The sequence below is a fragment of the Hemitrygon akajei genome, chromosome 20 (assembly GCF_048418815.1).
Source record: "Hemitrygon akajei chromosome 20, sHemAka1.3, whole genome shotgun sequence".
NCBI lineage: Eukaryota > Metazoa > Chordata > Chondrichthyes > Myliobatiformes > Dasyatidae > Hemitrygon > Hemitrygon akajei.
The window spans coordinates 52,682,450-52,700,300 of record NC_133143.1 but is presented as its reverse complement, the minus strand read 5'-3'; the positions used below and the strand labels follow the sequence as shown (position 1 = coordinate 52,700,300).

The window sequence follows — 17,851 nt, the reverse complement described above, 5'->3', positions numbered from 1 at the left end:
CACTGATTTAAGAGGCAGCTGTCTGAGGCCTGAGCACAGAAATCTAGGCTGACACCCCAATTGGTGAATGTGGGAATGCTGTCTGTTAGAAGACCTTTCATGTTAAACTGAGGCCCCTTTTCCTTTCTTAAGTCGGATACTTGATGGTATTATTTTGAAGAACACGAGGGAGCTTCCACTGGTAAAATCAGAGTCAGATTCATTATCACTGACATATGTGGTGATATTTGTTTTTCAGCAGCAGCACAGTGCAATAAATTTTAAAAGTACTAAGTTACAGTAAGAAATATATTAAAAAAAAAGTCGTGCAAAAATAGCTGAGATTCTGCAGATGCTTAAAATCTTATGCAGCATATACAAAATGCTGGAGGAACTCATCAGGTTAGGCAGCATCTATGGATGGGAATAAACAGTTGATTTATTGGGCTGTGACATTAAATGTTTATTATCCTCCACAGATCAGAATCAATCAAAATCAGGACAGATATTGCCTGTCCTTCAGCATTGTGTGTGTGTGTTCCTTTATTCAATAAATAACCCTTAGCCACCTTCGCTAAAACAAATTATCACATGATAAATGGAGTGAGGTTTCTGTATAATAATTGGTAGCAGTGTTTCCTACTTTAGGGTAGTAAATGTGTAACATTTATTCAAGAAGGGCAGTAGGAATAAGCCAGGAAATTGTACATCTAACACGATGGCATTGGTAGATATGGTTGAAATAAGCATGTGAGATACTTGCCTGCATTAGCAGGGCATAGAATATAAAAGCAAGAGGTTACGGTACAAATATCTATTGTAAATGTTAGTTAGTCCACAGCTAGAATTTGTATGTGGTTTAGCTAGTTACATTATAGGAAGGATTACATTGCTGAAGAGAGGGTGCAGAAGGGATTTGCCAGGGTCTTCCTGGGATGGAGCATTTCATAATGAGGAGAGAGGCTGGGCAAGTTTTGTTTGTAACAGAAAAGGCTGAGGGGTAACTGATTTGAGAGAAGATGATAAAGGGTGAGAATGGGATAGGCTGTGAGAAGATTTTCCCCTCCGGTGAGGTGGGAGTACAGGTTTAAGGTAAGAAGTGGGAAGGGAAGGTGGATGAGATCTGGGATGTACTTCAAGAAGGGGTGGTGGTACCAAGGACTTGCACCTAATTTATAATACAGTAGTCGAGCATCTGAAATTCCACAATATGGAATGCTACAGGCTGAGTGCTGGAGCATGGGAAATGTAGAGGGAGTTGATGGTCAACATTGGTAACCTTTTATTCAATATTTTCATATGCTCTGATGTATGGCCCTTCCAGTTACCTTGAAGTTTTGGATTTGATCAGAAAGTTTTTCCTTGTCTTTTGCTTTCACTCTCAGTTTGAGCTGCCCAGTTCTTTTTTCTTCCTTTTTGTTTTTTTATGTGTGTTTTGGGGTTTTTTCTGTACATGTCAGTTATAAAAGTTTCTTGATTTTTTTTTTATGGATGAGGAGAATCAATTACCTTTCTCTTTATTATATACTATTAGATTAATACCATGTTTGATCATGATGTTTATCTTTCCTTTTATTCAAACTGTTATTGATATAGATATTTGTGATAATTCTCCTCTCGTTTATATATATGTATGTATGTGTATATATATATATATATGTATATGTATGTATGTGTGTATATATATATATGTGTGTATATATGTGTGTATATATATGTACTTTTTTATTTAATTAATAAAAAGTTTGATTTTAAAATAAGAAAGATGGTCAACGTACCTGGCCGAAGGACCTGTTCCAATGCTACATAACACTAACACTCTGTGGCTATACTTAAAACTGACTCCCTTGGCTTCAAAGCAGTTTGAGATGTCCTGAAAGGGCTGTAATAAAAACAACAGAAGGAAGTATTTTTTACATGGGAAAAGTAAATCCGTCAAAATTGTTTTCAGTTGTTGCTTTGAGCAGTTTAACCGAAGAGAAAGTTTGTCTTCATTTTTCCTAAGCTTCCTTTTTCCATTGCACTCAGTCAGCTCCTCAATGTTTTATTTATAAGGCACTTGACATTCAGGCATGCTGTGCACGAGGTTACTGAACTCTGCTGTTGGCTGGGGCTCTTGCTGCAGCTATACCAACCTTTCAAAAGAGACAAGGAGCTCAAAGTTAATTTACGTAAAAAAAAATGTTAGCCTCTTAAGAGAGATTAGCTTTATTTGTCATGCCTTTATAAATCAAAGTATTGAGTATAAGAGTTGGAATATTATGGTGAGGTTGCATAAGGCATTAGTGAGGCTGAAGTTGGAGTATTGTGTGCAGTTTTGGTCTCCAGTTTACAGGAAGGATATTAATAAGGTTGAAAGAGTGCAGAGAAGGTTTACAAGGATGTTGCTGGGACTTGAGAAACTGAGTTACAGAGAAAGGTTGAACAGGTTAGGACTTTATACCCTGGAGCGTAGAAGAATGAGAGGAGATTTGATAGAGGTATATAAAATTATGATGGGTATAGATAAGAGTGAATGCAAGCAGGTTTTTTCCACTGAGGCTAGGGGAGAAAAAAACCAGAGGACATGGGTTAAGGGTGAAGGGGGAAAAGTTTAAAGGGAACATTGGGGGGCTTCTTCACACAGAGAGTGGTGGGAGTGTGGAATGAGCTGCCAGATGAAGTTGTAAATGCGGGCTCACTTTTAACATTTAAGAAAAACTTGGGACAGGTACATGGATGAGAGGTGTATGGAGGGATATGGGCCAGGTGCAGGTCAGTGGGACTAGGCAGAAAAACGGTTCGGCGCAGCCAAGAAGGACCAAAAGGCCTGTTTCTGTGCAGTAATGTTCAATGGTTCTATGCATCAAAACATTACAGTGAAATGCGTAGTTTAGCGTCAATGATCAGCACATTCTGAGGATGTGCTGGGGACAGCCCGCAAATGTTGCCGCACGTCCGGAGCCATCGTAGCATTCACACAACTTACTAACCCAAACCCATATGTCTTTGGAATTAGCGAGGATCCACGGCACCTAGCGGAAACCCGCACAGTTATGAAGACAATGCACGGCCACAGGGATAAGCTCCTCTATTGCAATTAAGTCACCTACCAGCTGGGTGCAGAATGATGTTCTTCAGTAATCGGATGATAGATCAGGCATTGCAATATTTTATTATGTTTGGAATGTAACTAGAGCAGGAATTGGCTATGTTGTCTCCAGAATTAGTTCTGCCTTCCAGTAAGGCCCTGGCAGAATACAAACCTCATCCACATTCCTCTCCAATATCCATATCCTCAGATTCCAAATCACTAATGATCTCAGTTATTGAGTAAATTCACCTACAGTTCTCTAGAATTGCAACCCTCTCGGGAGTTTCACCTTATTTGTTCTAAAAGTCAACCCTTGACCCTAAGCCTATACTCCTTCAATTTGAACTCTTCCCAGCAGGTGAAATGTCCTCACCCATTCCACTCGGACATTTTTTCCATTGAGCACTGGGGAATTTTGCTCAGTCTGAACTCAGGACAATCTTCATATCTCAGTATCAATCTGGTGAGTAACTCAAGCTGTGTATTCTCTGATTCTCCATGAATGATACTGCAAATAGACGTGCTCATGTATTCATTCTTGTTGATTTCTCCTTGAGATGCCATTCACATTATCCGTCAGCATGTTAGAGTTTGGCTTTTATTCATGAATGAACTGTCAACATCTAAGACCAAAGGACCATGTGTTTCTAACAGGAGAATGAGCAGCAGGAACCCCAGCCGACTTTTCCTTCCTAAACTGAGCACAGATGTGAGCAGTAATGCTTTTAACATAGCCCTGACAGTGATCGGGGCACTCAGCATAGATTGGAAGGAAGTCTCCATTGCTGTTGGGCAAATACATTGAAACATTGAAGGAGAAGATCTTTTGGATTAGCTGATGAATAGTGCTTCAATCTTATTATTAGCATCTCTATCAAATCTTGCCATAGCATACTGCCTTCTCAGTGAAAGGATTCTGTAGACTAATCAGAATAATACCTGGAATCCTAAATTTAAACCTTGAGGGAAGATCATCCAAATCGGTAGCATTTGCTGCAATTTAGAAGTTCAGAAGTAATTTGATCACAGTTTTTCTATGTACGACATAGGACTACGGGACTTGTTGCTAAATGTATTTACCAGGATGTTCAAGACTTTGGTGCCTGGTATGCGTAAGTAGTGAAATCCTGAATTTGCTTCCTGATTCTTACCGGAGAATGTCACTGTGCTCGGCCGCTGTGCCAACATGGAGACCATAGGGAAACCAACTGTGAAGCGCAGACTTTGCTGAAATTTTGTGGCATTTACTCTGGGGAAATCAGCCCTCACCTCTTGCGGGTGATGCAGAACCTGTACCCCCTTTCAGGTCCCGGCCATGTCTGCAAGAAAAATAAAAGTAAGTTTTGTTGTTTTACCAGAGTATTTTGAGAAATGCTTATTATGTGTATTTTAGGTGCTTCAATCTTAAACTTACTGCTTATTTGACGTAAGTAATCAAGGATGGTTCCGAATGCCAGGAATATTCCCGTCATGAATTTTGTAGGTATATGATTGATATGCAACACAGTGGCAAGAGTGAGCAGTGAGCCACATCCGTAAAGTCTGGCCCTGAAAGTGTGGAAAGGGAAAGAATCTGTTTCTGAAGGTAGCAGAGATAAAGGGCAGGAAGAATAGTCTAAAATGTACAGCTAGGCCTTTCTGGCATGAAGTTAAGACATACTTTATATAAGACCATAAGACATAGGAGCAGAATTAGGCCATTCAGCCCATTGAGTCTGTTCCACCATTCCATTATGGCTGATCCTGAATCCTACTCAACTGCATACACATGCCTTCTTGCCATATCCTTTGATGCTTTGACCAATCAAGAAACTATCAACTTCCACCTTAAATATACTCACAGACTTGGCCTCCACTGCAGTCTGTGGCAGAGCATTCCACAGATTCACTACTCTCTAGCTAACAAAAATCCTCCTTATCTCTGTTCTAAAAGGTCGCCCTTCAATTTTAAGGCTGTTCCCTCTAGTTCTGGACACCCCTGCAATAGGAAACATCCTCTCCACCTCCATCCTATCTAGTCCTTTCAAAATTCAATGAGAACCCTGCCCCCCGCATTCTTCTAAATTCCAGTGAGTACAGTCCCAAAGCTGCCAAATGTTTCTCATATGTTAACCATTCATTCCAGGAATCATCCTTGTGAGCCTTCCTCTGGACTCAGAAAGGATGACAACACATCCTTTCTGAGATATGGGGCCCAAAACTGTTGATAATACTCCAAGTGCAGCTTGACTAGTGTCTTATAAAGCCTCAGCATTATCTCCTTGCTTTTATATTCTATTCTCCTTGAAATAAATGCCAACATTGCATTTGCCTTCTTTACCACAGGTTTCACCTTTAAATTAACCTTCTGGGAGTCTTGCACAAGGACTCCCGTGTCCCTCTGCACCTCTGATAATTGAATTTTCTCCCCCATTTAAATAATAGTCTGAACTATTGTTCCTTTTACCAAAATGCATTGTCATACATTTCCCAACACAGTATTCTATCTGCCACTTTTTCACCATTTCTTCCAATTTGTCCAAGTCCTGCTGCAATCACATTGGTTCCTCAGCACTACCTACCCCTCCACATATCTTTGAGTCATCCACAAACATTGCCACCAAACCATCAGTTCCATTATCTAAATTACTGACAAACAATGAGAAAAGTAGCAGTCCCTACATGTAGAGTTGTCAGTAAATCATTAGCAAGCTGATTCTTGGTGAATTGCTAATTTTAGATCTGAGGTTGGTGGACTATTATTCACTGAAAATACTAAAATATCTTCAGTGATGATCAGAATATGAACTTAGTCGTAGGTTGGATGGAATTGAATGATGAAGCGAGCTTGAGGAGCCCAATAGTTTCTGCCTCTTTTTGTGTCCATAAGGCAATCACCTGTATTCCTAGTAATTATTCACAGTCAGCATGTTTTGGAATGTGCTTCTTGTGGGAGTTAGTGGTCATGAACAATTTTTTATCTTGTGAATTTTATTTATAAATGTAATTGTAATAGCTTCTTGATTTTATTTTAGTTGAAAATGCAGTGAATCAGTATCAGGTTTATTGTCACTGACATAAGTGGTGAAATATGTTTTGTGGCAGCAGTACAGTGCAAGATATGAAAAATAAATTACAATAGAAGTATAAAAAGCTTAAGAAGTGCAAAAAAAAAGAGGAAAATAAGGATTTTATAGACCGTTCAGAAAACTGATAATGGAGAGGAAGAAACTGGTCCTAAACCATTGAGTGTGTGCTTTCAGACTCCTGTACCTCCTCCCTGATGGTAGTAATGAGAAGGGGGCTTGTGGGGGTGGGAGTCTTTAATGATGAATGCCGGCTTTTTGAGGCATCATCTTTTGAAGATGTCCTCGATGGTGAGGAGACTTGGGATGGAGCTGGTATGAAATCTTTGGGATGTTTTACTACATGAAAGAGCTAAATTAATAAGTTATTGAAGCTCTCTGTGGTGAACAATGATTAACCAATGCCAGCTAAAGAGTTCTTGACTGGAATTGCATAGGAAGTGTGTTGCAAATAGTTGAAACTGTTTGAAATTTGTCTATAAAAGAATAGGGTAAGTAAGAATGCATTTAACTTTGAGTCGGTTCCACCATTTAATGAGACTGTTGTTGATCAGTAGCCTATTCATAGGTATCCTCCATTGTCTATTTTTCTTTGGTTAATTAAATATCGATTACAAATTTGACTTAACAATAAACCCAATATTATTTGCTATTTATAAAAGGGAGTCTTACATTTCTTCTAACCTCACTGTGTAATATCATTTACTTTATTGGAGGAAGGCCTGCCCTTTTTTTGACAAAGCTCTCTGTTCTGAACTCTCAATCAATAGGAATAGTTTCTCCCTGAAGCATATGAATAAGATTTAAACCATCTTGCAGCATCAGTGAGAGGGGGATGGTGCGAAATTAAGCCAGAGACTTTCTATTTTAGGTTTTGACATTTAATTCTTTGCAACACACATCTATCCATCTCTTTTGATTATTGTTTCACACATCCATGTTAGGAGAAGCATTGAAGCTGGGAGATAAATGTGTTGCAATAGTGACTAAAGCAAAGAAATTATTTAAAGTGCTGTCTTCAGGAAATGCAGTCTGACAAACTCTGGATTAGATGTGAAGTAGACCAGAAGATGTATGTGCTATGTTCACTATGGCAACATGAAGGTGATACGATGCTGCGTATTGTTGTGATGAGAATTTTTTTTTAGGCAGGTGCTGTGTCATTGGAAGTGGTGACCAATACCAATGTGGCAGATTGAATAGAATTGTCAGCAAAAATTCAATGGATAGTCACTAAAGACTGCAGATGCTAGAAATCTTGAGCAGCACCAAATGTCGGAGGAACTCTGCAGGTCAGGCAGCATCTGTGGAGGCAAGACCTTTCTCTGCTCGAAATGTCAATTGTTTATTTCCCTATAATGATGCTGCCTGACCTGCTGAGTTCCTCCAGCATATAGTTTGTGCTGAAGTAGTTAAAACAAACTCTTTATTTCTGCAGTATCAAGATGTCTGAAAGCATAAACAGCCAATTCAATATAGTCATTGTTATGATATAGGAAACATGGCAGCCAATTAGAATACAATATTACTACTATGTTGACTCAGGCCTGGGGGCCAGCGTCGGGCAAGATGAAAGACTCTCCCTCATCAGTGTGTTCAGTTCATCTACATTAGCCACGCTGCTATCTTCTAGGAGTGTGTTGACCGTAGTCTTGGGAGGGTGCACAGAGTTCATCCTTCCATGCTTGGGCTCCCATGTGATGACTAGGCTGACAGGTAGCTCTGGGTAGTGTAGACAGTGCCTTGCTAGTTGCAGTCTTCTTGCCTCGATTTTAGTAGTGAGCATCGGTAGGTCGTCACAGAGCTCGACATTAGTCATGTGCTGTTGCCAACTCACATCCAGAGCCAGCCAGAGCATTTGTGTATAGCAACCATCTAGTGACTTTCGCATGGTCTTGGTGAGTGTCCACATCTTGCATCCATACATGAGAATAAGCTCTATGACTGCTATGAAGATCCTCTTTTTGAGCCCTCTGGTCAGGTTCGACCTCCAGATTTCTTTCATGTCATTCATAGCCCTCCACATTGGCGCCTTCCGTATCATTATGTCCTTCTCCGAACTCCTCGTTCTTGACTGGAGGTACTTGAAGTCTAAGACTTCCTTAATGGTATCATTCTTTATGGTCTTGAGAGTACCTTCATTGTAGTTGAACGCCATGTACTCTGTCTTTTCAGCATTTAGGTGAAGTCCAACTTTATTGAACTCAATTTCCACTTTTGTCAGTAGCTGCTGTGCTTCCTCCATCTGGTCAGAGAGCAGGACTATGTCATCTGCAAAATCGAGATCTGTGAGCATAACTGGTCTAACCCTTTTGGTTTGTCTTGGTTTTATGGTAAAACCAACCTTGTCATGATCTTTGGTAGCTTGACGTAGAGCGTAATCCAAGACGATTATAAAGATGTAGGGTGCCAGAGTGTCTCCTTGCAGCACACCAGCTAGGAGCTCGAACACTGCTGTTTCTCCGTCTGCTGATACAACTTTCACCATGGTCTTGTTATAGCTGGACTCTATTACTCTCAGTAGACGGTCTGGTACTCCGTAAGCTTTCGGGATTTTCAGCATTTTACCTCAGTGAATGGACAGCAAAGAAGAATCTCTTTGCCACCTGTGACCGACTGAAGGAAGAGGAACTAGCTGAGAGGGGTAGAGGCTGCTAATGAAGACAAGCAGCATGGAGAAGCATGGCGCCTAGTCAATGAGCTCAGCAGACGGAAGAAGTCCCCATCAGGTCAAATAAGTGGTAAAACAGTAGAGGACCGTGTCCAGACATGGTTTACCCACCTCAAAAACCTGTTGGGAAGCCCTCCAACCATCGTGGAAGAAGAGGACATACCCACGATACTAACGCAAGTCGACATCGATGATGGCCCATTCACCATTGAGGAACTGAAGAAGGCCAAATACACACTCGAACAGGGCAGGAGCGCTGGACCAGATGGGATACCACCAGATGTCCTGAAGAACTGCTACCTGGATGATATCTTGCTGGACATATGTAATACGGCACTGATGAAATGCGACAAACCAGAACAGTGGTCACTCTCAATCATTATCCCTGTCCCCAAGTCTGGATCCCTCACAAAGACAGTTAACCACTGTGGTATCAGCTTGACCTGCATCTTAGCAAAGCTATACAATCGGATAATCTTGAACAGGATTTGCCCTGCCATTGACCCTTAGCTAAGATTCAATCAGAATTGTTTTTGGCAAAAGCGCACAATGGTAATGCAAACACTTGCTCTCTGTAGAATTATTGAAGAAGTCAAGAAGAACAACCTACCAGCCGTGCTTACTTTCATTGATATTTTCAAAGCTTTTTCTTCGATTTTCGCAAAGCTTTAGGATACAATAAGTTCTCACCAACATCAGTGGGGTAATCAGCAAATAACCTTGTGAACACTTGGCTATTGTCTGAAAAATAAAGCAATTGACCAGGACACCTCAGATTACTTGTTTGTTTTTCTTTGGACTTCTGACATGTTTTTGGGCAGGAAATAAGCTCAGCCTAGCATCTCACTGGTATTACACAAGAGGGTTTGCCTAGAATTAACTACTTTGGCTGTGGAACTTGAACTTAAGCCCACATTTGCTTGGCTCCAAGGTAAGTATGCACCAACTAAACCATGGCTAGTACACATTACTTGTACCATACTTCCTGCCATTCTTCATGGTGGGGCACTTTGCTTTGCTTGCATTCTTTATAGATGCAGGTTGTATTTCATATACCTACATGGACTGTACTTCCATGCACTTGAAGGCAAAGTAGTGGGTTATTTACTTCCATATTTTTCTGGAGGATGGCATAGACATCAACATCTCCTTGGCAAAGGAAACTCAAGTAGCATCTATGGGAAGAGAGCAGTTGTCAACATTCTGGGTCCAAAATGATGGCAATTTCTTTTTCTCTGATGCTGCCTGACCTGCTGAGTCCCTCCAGCGGATTGTCTGTTGCTTCAGATGGGGTGGCATGGAAACATAGTAGTTTGCAAAATGCTTTCGGGCACCAGCGACCACTGATCAGGGTTCAATTCCCACCACTGTCTGTAAAGAGTTCGTACGTTCTCCCTGTGATTGCATTGGTTTCCTTTGGGTGCTCCAGTTTGCTGCCACATTCCAAAGACATACAAGTTAGTAGATCAAGCAACTGGACTTGCTGTGTTGGCTGGAAGACATTTCGCCACTCATCCCAGAGGCTTCTTCAGTTCTGAACCATGGTGAGTAGCTTTCCAGCTTATAAGTTCTGTGTGTTGTTTAAAGATATAGCAATCACATGAAGGTCAGTAAGAGTCATAGGGGTAAGGAGAGGGTCATTAGACTTATCTTTGCTTGAATGGAGGTGTGAACTATTATGGAGACACTGAGGCAAAGATGTAAGAACTACATTGTAAGTAGCTGATAGGTGGTCTGATACCCCACCTCTGTCAGGGAGGGGTTTTCCAGTTTGACAAAGATGGCTTCTTTAACCCCGCTTTCAAACCACCTGTCCTCCCTGTCCTCCTTGTCCTTGAGGTGTAGATATATAGTCGAGTATTGACCTGAGTAGAGGGGGTGGGGTATGACACCACTGATCAGCTATTTACAATACAAAGCACATTAAATCACAAATAAGGAATTTGGAAAAGCACATACATACATTTGTCTCACAAGATTCTGCAGATGCTGTAAATCTTGAGCAATGCACAGAAAATGCCGGAGGAACGCAGCAGATCAGGCAGTGTCCGTGAAGGGAACAAAGAACAAATGAAATTTCTGGCCGAGACCTTTCGCCAGGACTGGAAAGGAAGATGGTAGAAGCCAGAATAAAAAGCAAGGGGGGGGAGGGCGAAGTGAACAAGCTGGCAGGTGATAGGTGAGTCCAGGTGAGGGAGGAGGGTAGTGGGTGGGAGAGAGGGGATGAAAGGGAATAATGTGAGTAGGAATTTGATAGGAGGGGACAATGGACCATGGAATAAAGAGAAGTAGGTGGGAAATCAGATCAGCAGGTGGGGAAGGGGGAGGGGCCTCCAGGTATTAGGGAAACAGAGAGGAGAAGGAAGGAAAACTGGGCAGTGGTTACCGGCAGTTGTTGACTGAATGGAGACCCTCAAAACAGAATATGAGCTGTTGCTCTTCCAGCTTGGATCTGGCCTCAATGTGCCAACAGATAAGGCTGTGGACAGACATGTCAGTGTGGGAATGGGAAGTGGAACTGAAGTGAGTGCCCAGCAGGAGATCCTGGCAGTGTCAATGGGTGGAGAAAAGGTGCTCGGCAAAGGGGATCCCAGCCCCTCTCAGCCCCATCCACCTACCTTCCTCCTCTCACCTGGACTCGCCTATAACCTGCAGCATGCTCCAAACCCAACCTCTTTTTCTGCCCTCTTCTTGTCCTGACGAAGGGCCTTGGGCCAAAACATCTACTGTTCTCTTCCCTCCCTAGACGCTGCCCGACCTGCTGAGTTCCTCCAGTGTTTTGTGTGCATTGCTCATACTTAGTTATTCTTTGTACATGGGGGCAGGGTTGTCATTTCAGCCAACCTCCTGCCATCAGATTGATCACATGCCGCCTTACCCTTCAGAAAGTCACTGCTGATTGGTGAGTCAAGTGACAGGGCAGTCGGGTGTACCCACTTCAGTTTGCAAAGGTCAGGCCTCTAGCAATATCAGGGTCACTGACTGTCCAAGTACATTCATATCTTGTATACATTCACTTCCCTCGGACAACATTGGTGGCGTGGAGAGGGGAGACTTGCAGCTTGGGCAACTGCTGGTCTTCCATTTAAAAAAAACCTTGCCTAGGCTTGTGCCCTGGAAACTTTCCCAGGCACAAATCCATGGTCTATCAAGACTAACAGAGGCCTACACTACACACTTTCACTTTCAGATCTAACTATATCGAAATCAACACAAGCACTTCTCCTCTTTCAATGTACTATGTGGACTGCACCCATACAAGTTAATTTATATAAAGACAGCTGTGGAGGCCAAGTTATTGGGTTTACTTAAAGCGGAGGTTGATAGATTCTTGATTAGTCAGGGCATCAAAGGTTATGGGGAGAAGGCAGGAGAATGGGATTGACAGGAAAATAAGTCAGCACAATTGAATGGTGGACCAGACTAAATGGGCAGAATGGCCTGATTCTGCTCCTATGTCTTATGATCTTATAATGTACAAATGATTAGCTTCTGCAGTTTGACACTAAGACTTTATATATTAATATTTTGCCATATCTCTTATTTCTGTGAAAGTCCACAAAATGTATTTTAAATGAGAAAGCTAAGTAAAAGCAGCAACTCCTGAAACATGTTTGGAAACCTTTTCTTTTTCTCAATGATGAAACAGCAGGGTGCTGTTTGGATTGCAACCTGCGGATGAATACACCTGCACGTACGTGTACACCTGTAACAACTATGGTAAGTATGGAGAGGCAAGGAAGCCACAGTCACAGTGTAGAAATAATCTAACGGCGACACAAAGGGGACATGCAAGTGCTATCTTAAATGTAAAGATTAGCTTTATCATTTGTACATCAGAATGTACAGTGAAATGCATCATTTTGCATCAGTAACCAACACAGTCTAAGGCAGGGGTTGCCAACCTGGGGTCTGCGGACCTCTCGGTTAATGGGAGGGGTCCATGGCCTAAAAAAGGTTGGGAACCCCTGGTCTAAGGATTATGTTCAGGCATCACCCAAGTATCACCAACACAGCATGCCTTAAACTCATTAATGGCTATTGTAGGTTTTTGGAATGTGAGAAGAAATGCAGCACCTACAAGAAACCCAGACGGCCATAGGAAGAATGTACAAACACATTACAGACAGTGGTGGGAATCAAACCCCGGATCAGTGATCTCTGGTGTTGTGAAGTAATTGCGCTAATCTCTATGCTACTGGGCCACATATGCATACAATGTAGCCATATTGCTAATAGTAGACAAGAAATGTGTTCCTGTTGCCAAGAACTAGGCCCACAGGGATCTGGAAACAAACTGGAATGCTGGCGTTCTATTTGGGCTAGCGTGCTATGATATACGTTGGACTGCAGAGGTGATACTGCTGCAGTCCATTTTAGTGACAGAGCAGGTCCCAGTTCACTTTTCTGCAGCAGAAGCCGATAGAAGACCATGAAATTAGCATTTGTGCACTGACAGCCTGTGCAGGGTTGTCAAATTTCCGCTGTGCTCGCTCAGAACATTGATTTCATATTTTTAATTGGATCTTCTGCATGACAGTTTGCCACTCTGGCAACGTCCGAACTATTGTTCAAACTCTGTTTAAAAAAAGAACACCAGGCACAACTGCCGATGGATGTCAAGGTCTCGGAGAGAGTGTCGGCAAGATTAAGCGGGATAGCACTGGGGATGAGGGACCATGGTGATGAAGAGAATTTGGAGTGCTTTCTCCTTGGAGAATGTAGATTAATAGAACAACCAGATTTAGGAAGGACTTTGATATGGTTAAGTTGCTTTGCTTGGCAGCTGGGTCAGAACTAGTGTGGATAGATTTAACTAGTAAACAAACATTTAATCTGATCGATTAAGGGTAAAAAATTAACCTTAAATAAGTCCTTATAGTTTTATGTGATTTTAATCCCTAAGTAAATAAAAGAGTCATTAACTAATTTAAAAGGTAAATTTCCATAAATTGGAACCTGTCTATTTAAAGGAAACAATTCACTCTTATTAAGATTTAATTTATACCCGGAAAAATTACTAAATTGAGCCAACAATGATATAACTGCAGGAATGGATTTCTTAAATACTGTACTTCCTACTTTTCCAAATTTTGTGTTGTTACGTACCCCGTAACTGGGTCACTTACCAGCAAAGATAGAGAGGTCCGTTGAAGTCTGATGGTACTATTTTTAAAAGTATTTATTGATAAAGGGACACAAAAATAAGATTAATGCAAACATACAGATAATATACGTCGTCAATACTAAATCTAAAAGCGCGGGGATAATAATAATCAATAAGAAATAGCTCTATCGTTGTCTAGGGGATAATGTATTGTCCGATGGAAATATAACAGTCACTGTTAGTTCGTTCAAGCTGCAGCGTTTTGGGTTTAAGAGAGACGGTTTAAATTTGCACAGGTCTTTTATGATGCCAATTCGTTGAGTCGGGGGAGTTGATTTCCCCGTTGTTAGTTAAAAGCCGTTTTCCGTGGTACCAGCCACCAGTTCCAGGCAACGGAACTGAACGCACGTGGCCTCCTTCAAATGGCTTCCCGCTATTACGGGATCGCTAGCGTTACTTCTGGTGCGTCTGAGGGGCTGTTCCTACAGCCCCTCTTTTATCCTGACTCGCAGGGTCGTAGATGTCAATCAGGTTGGGGGTGATGCAATCTCTCTCTCAACCAGCCCACTTTGCCCGAGGGCGTGCACGTAGCATAGTCCCCAATCCACAAACATTGTCTCCAGGAGACAATGGCCTTGTCTCGTAGCTTTTCATCGCCGGGGAACGAGGCATTCTGCACGTCTCTTTCTCATTTCCTGGGCCCCCTGACCCAACCCAACAGTGATCTTGCGATTCTCACAAAGGAGGGGGCTGCAGGCATAACACCCCCTTCCTTCAACGCGTTTTTACCAGCGGTTAAAGCGAAGTAGTACAGAGTCTTACAGGATTGTGGAATCTAACACAACACCAAAGTTTTTCATTTCTACAGAGTAATACAGTGATACATTCAATTCAGCATCTAGACAGTTAACGATTACAGTGTCCCTTCCTTTAATAGCTTAACATCTTGTACCTTACTAAAGTCTTATATCATCAGACTTCAATTTAATAACCACCTATTTTTTTCAGCAAACAGAACTAAAGAGTTGTGATCTTAAGCTTATGTGTATACTACAAAGTCCATGCAAATACCAATCGTTATGTTGCTTTCAAACTTAACAGGCAGGCTTCCATGGGAGTTGTCTTTTATTATTCACTGGCTTTGTCAAAATCCCTTAAAACCGGTTTCTGCTATTTACAAAGGGCGTTCCCATTAACCCTCATCTCTTTTCCGGTTATTTCCCATGGGGGGAGCTCGGGTAGCCTGGCAAAAGAGGCTTGTGCCCGCTTCTTTCATAGGAGTTATTTTATCAACACTGTGTCCCAAACTCAGACCATTCTTCTGAATTTCCACCCAATTCTCTAGTTTTACGCAAGTTGTTAGCTTTCTCTTCAGGACCCTTCAGGCTATTAGTTTTCAGTTCAAACTCCTTGTTCAAGCAACATCTGAAATTCTGCCTTTTCACACCACACGCTGGAATAACAATAGCATGGGGGGCCCCTTCATCTTCCGACTCAACCTGTAAGTGATCCGCGGGTTTTAAATATTTTTCATTTGATTTGGGAACTACATATTTCCCGTTTTTTTTTCAATGATAACATTCATCTCCCCATTAACTTTTAACACACCCTCGAGCATAAACACCTGGGAACTCTCACTTCCCACTATTACCAAGGTTAATCCTTTCTTCACTGAACCAAGCCTATCTGACCCACAAAGACGGCCATCTCGTTCAACGGAATCAAATACCTCAGACTTTTTCTGAGCTCCGTTACTAGGTTCAGTACCACGTGCATCCCTATCTTGGACACACTCAAACGGGACATTGGCCTCTTCCAGGCTTTCAATACCCGTACCCTTTTCAAATTCTAAATTCCTCTGATCCTCCCAGTTTCTCTCTGGGCAACTCCCTTCCAGAGTAAACTCAACCCCGCGGGCTGAAACAACCTCATCTGCCAACCCAGCAGACTTCTTCAAGGCAAGGGCACCCTTTTCATCTAGGACTGCCCTCATTTCATTATCGGGAACACCTTTAGAATTTTCAACTTCGTCAAACAGTTCTGCCAAACCAGACAGATCATCCATGTCCAACTCTGGACCTCTTAACCGCTCTAACGGTTCCTCATCTTTATTTTCTGCCTCTAGAACCTTTCTCCTCACTAAGGGTAGATCTACCTCCTCTCCCTTACCCTCTTTCACTTTACTACTCTTCGTTTTACCACCCTCTAAACCCTCGTGGTACAGGGTCGGTAAAAACGTCTCGGCCAAATCAAAACTGGCCAGATTTAAACTGCTCTCGTTCTCAGCTGCCTCTCTCGACAGGCTGCGAGTGACCGTGCATGCGGGATAGCTCTTGGAATCTAGGGACAGAGCCTCAACACTCACAGGCTGTTTTGTCAGCGTCATGGCTGCCCAAACCTTACCACCGGCTAAATCGTTACCAAGAAGGACGTCCGCGTCAGTTCTTGGGAATTCTGATCGCACCCCTATTTCAACTGGTCCAGATACCAGCTCACAATCCATAATGACCTTATGTAAGGGCACCATTTCTGTCCCTTTACTTATTCCTTTCACAGCTACCATTCTCGTCTTGCGACCAAACTCTAGTACCTTACGGCTGATCAACGACAGCTCAGCCCCCGTGTCTCTCCAGATCCGTACGGGAACTGGCGTGTCCCCCTTCCTCACAGACACGGTTCCGTGTGACAGACAAGTCTCAGACCCTTCTCGTACTCTGTCTACCCGGGGCTCTCTTGTCGATTTACTGATTACCACGGCACATCCGATAGGGACCACTGCTTTCCCTTTTCCTGTCTCTTTCCTCGGAGCAAAGCACCGAGATGCAATATGCCCGCTCTTCCCACAATTAAAACAGGCCAAGCCCAGAAATCTCTGTCCGTCGGGCCTTTCCCCCTCAACCTTACCACTAGCTCCCGGCGGGACCCCTTTCTCAGCCGGCGGACTTTCTTGATCATTCCCATGGTCTTTCGGGGAACTTTTATTCGAGGAAAACTTTGTCTTGTGGGTTAGGGCATATTCATCTGCGAATCTAGCAAATTCTGAGATGGACTTATTCGGCTTCTCATTCAAATACATCCGGATCTCCTCCGAAACACAACCTTTAAATTTCTCAATCAGAATTAACTCCCTGAGACGCCAATAATCCTCGTCCACTATTTCTGCGGAGCACCAACAGTCCAAGAGCACACCCTTCTCATAGGCAAACTCGGTATACGTCTGATTCCACCCTTTCTTTAAATTTCTGAACTTTTGTCTATATGCTTCAGGTACTAGCTCATAACTCCGGAGAATGGCCACCCTTACTTTGTCATAACTCTCCTCCTCTTCCTCCTCCATGGACAATGCCGTATATGCCCGCTGTGCCTTCCCTTTTAACACACTTTGTAACAACGCCACCCACTGTTCTCTGGGCCACTTCTGATTCACTGCCACCTTTACAAAAAGCAAGAAATAACTATCAACATCCGTCTTCTCGAACGGAGGTACTAACCTCAACGCCTGACTAACATTAAACCGCTCCTCTCGGTCTGACCCCTGACTTCGTTGCTCTTGCCTCAACTTCTCCATCTCCAAGTCATGTTTCCTCTGTTTCTCTGCCTCCCTCTCCTTTTCGGCCCTTTCCTTCTCTTTCTCAGCTCTTTCCTTCTCCTTCTCAGCTGCTTCCAGCTGTTTTAACTGAAGTTCATGCTCTCTTTGCTTCTCAGCTCTGTCCTGCTCCCGTTTCACCTCTAACTCTTTTAGCTGGAGCGCATGCTCCCTTTCTTTCTCAGCCCGGTCCCGCTCTAACTCCTTCTCTCTCTCTCTCTCTCTCGGCTCTTTCTTTCTCCTTCTCGGCTGCTTCCAGCTGTTTTACCCTAATTTCATGTTCCAACCTTAATTTCTCCAACTCTAACTGAGCCGTCCCACTAGCTGGTACCTTTTCAGGGATATTTTCCAATACCTCAGCTGTAAACAC

At 42.6% G+C, this 17,851-nt stretch overlaps 1 protein-coding gene across 6 annotated transcripts in view; it reads left to right on the top strand.

The window, feature by feature from the left end:
• cpne4b (copine IVb) overlaps positions 1-17,851 on the top strand; it is a 344,224-nt gene that overhangs the window by 75,248 nt on the left and 251,125 nt on the right. The gene's annotated exons all lie outside the window — the stretch shown is intronic.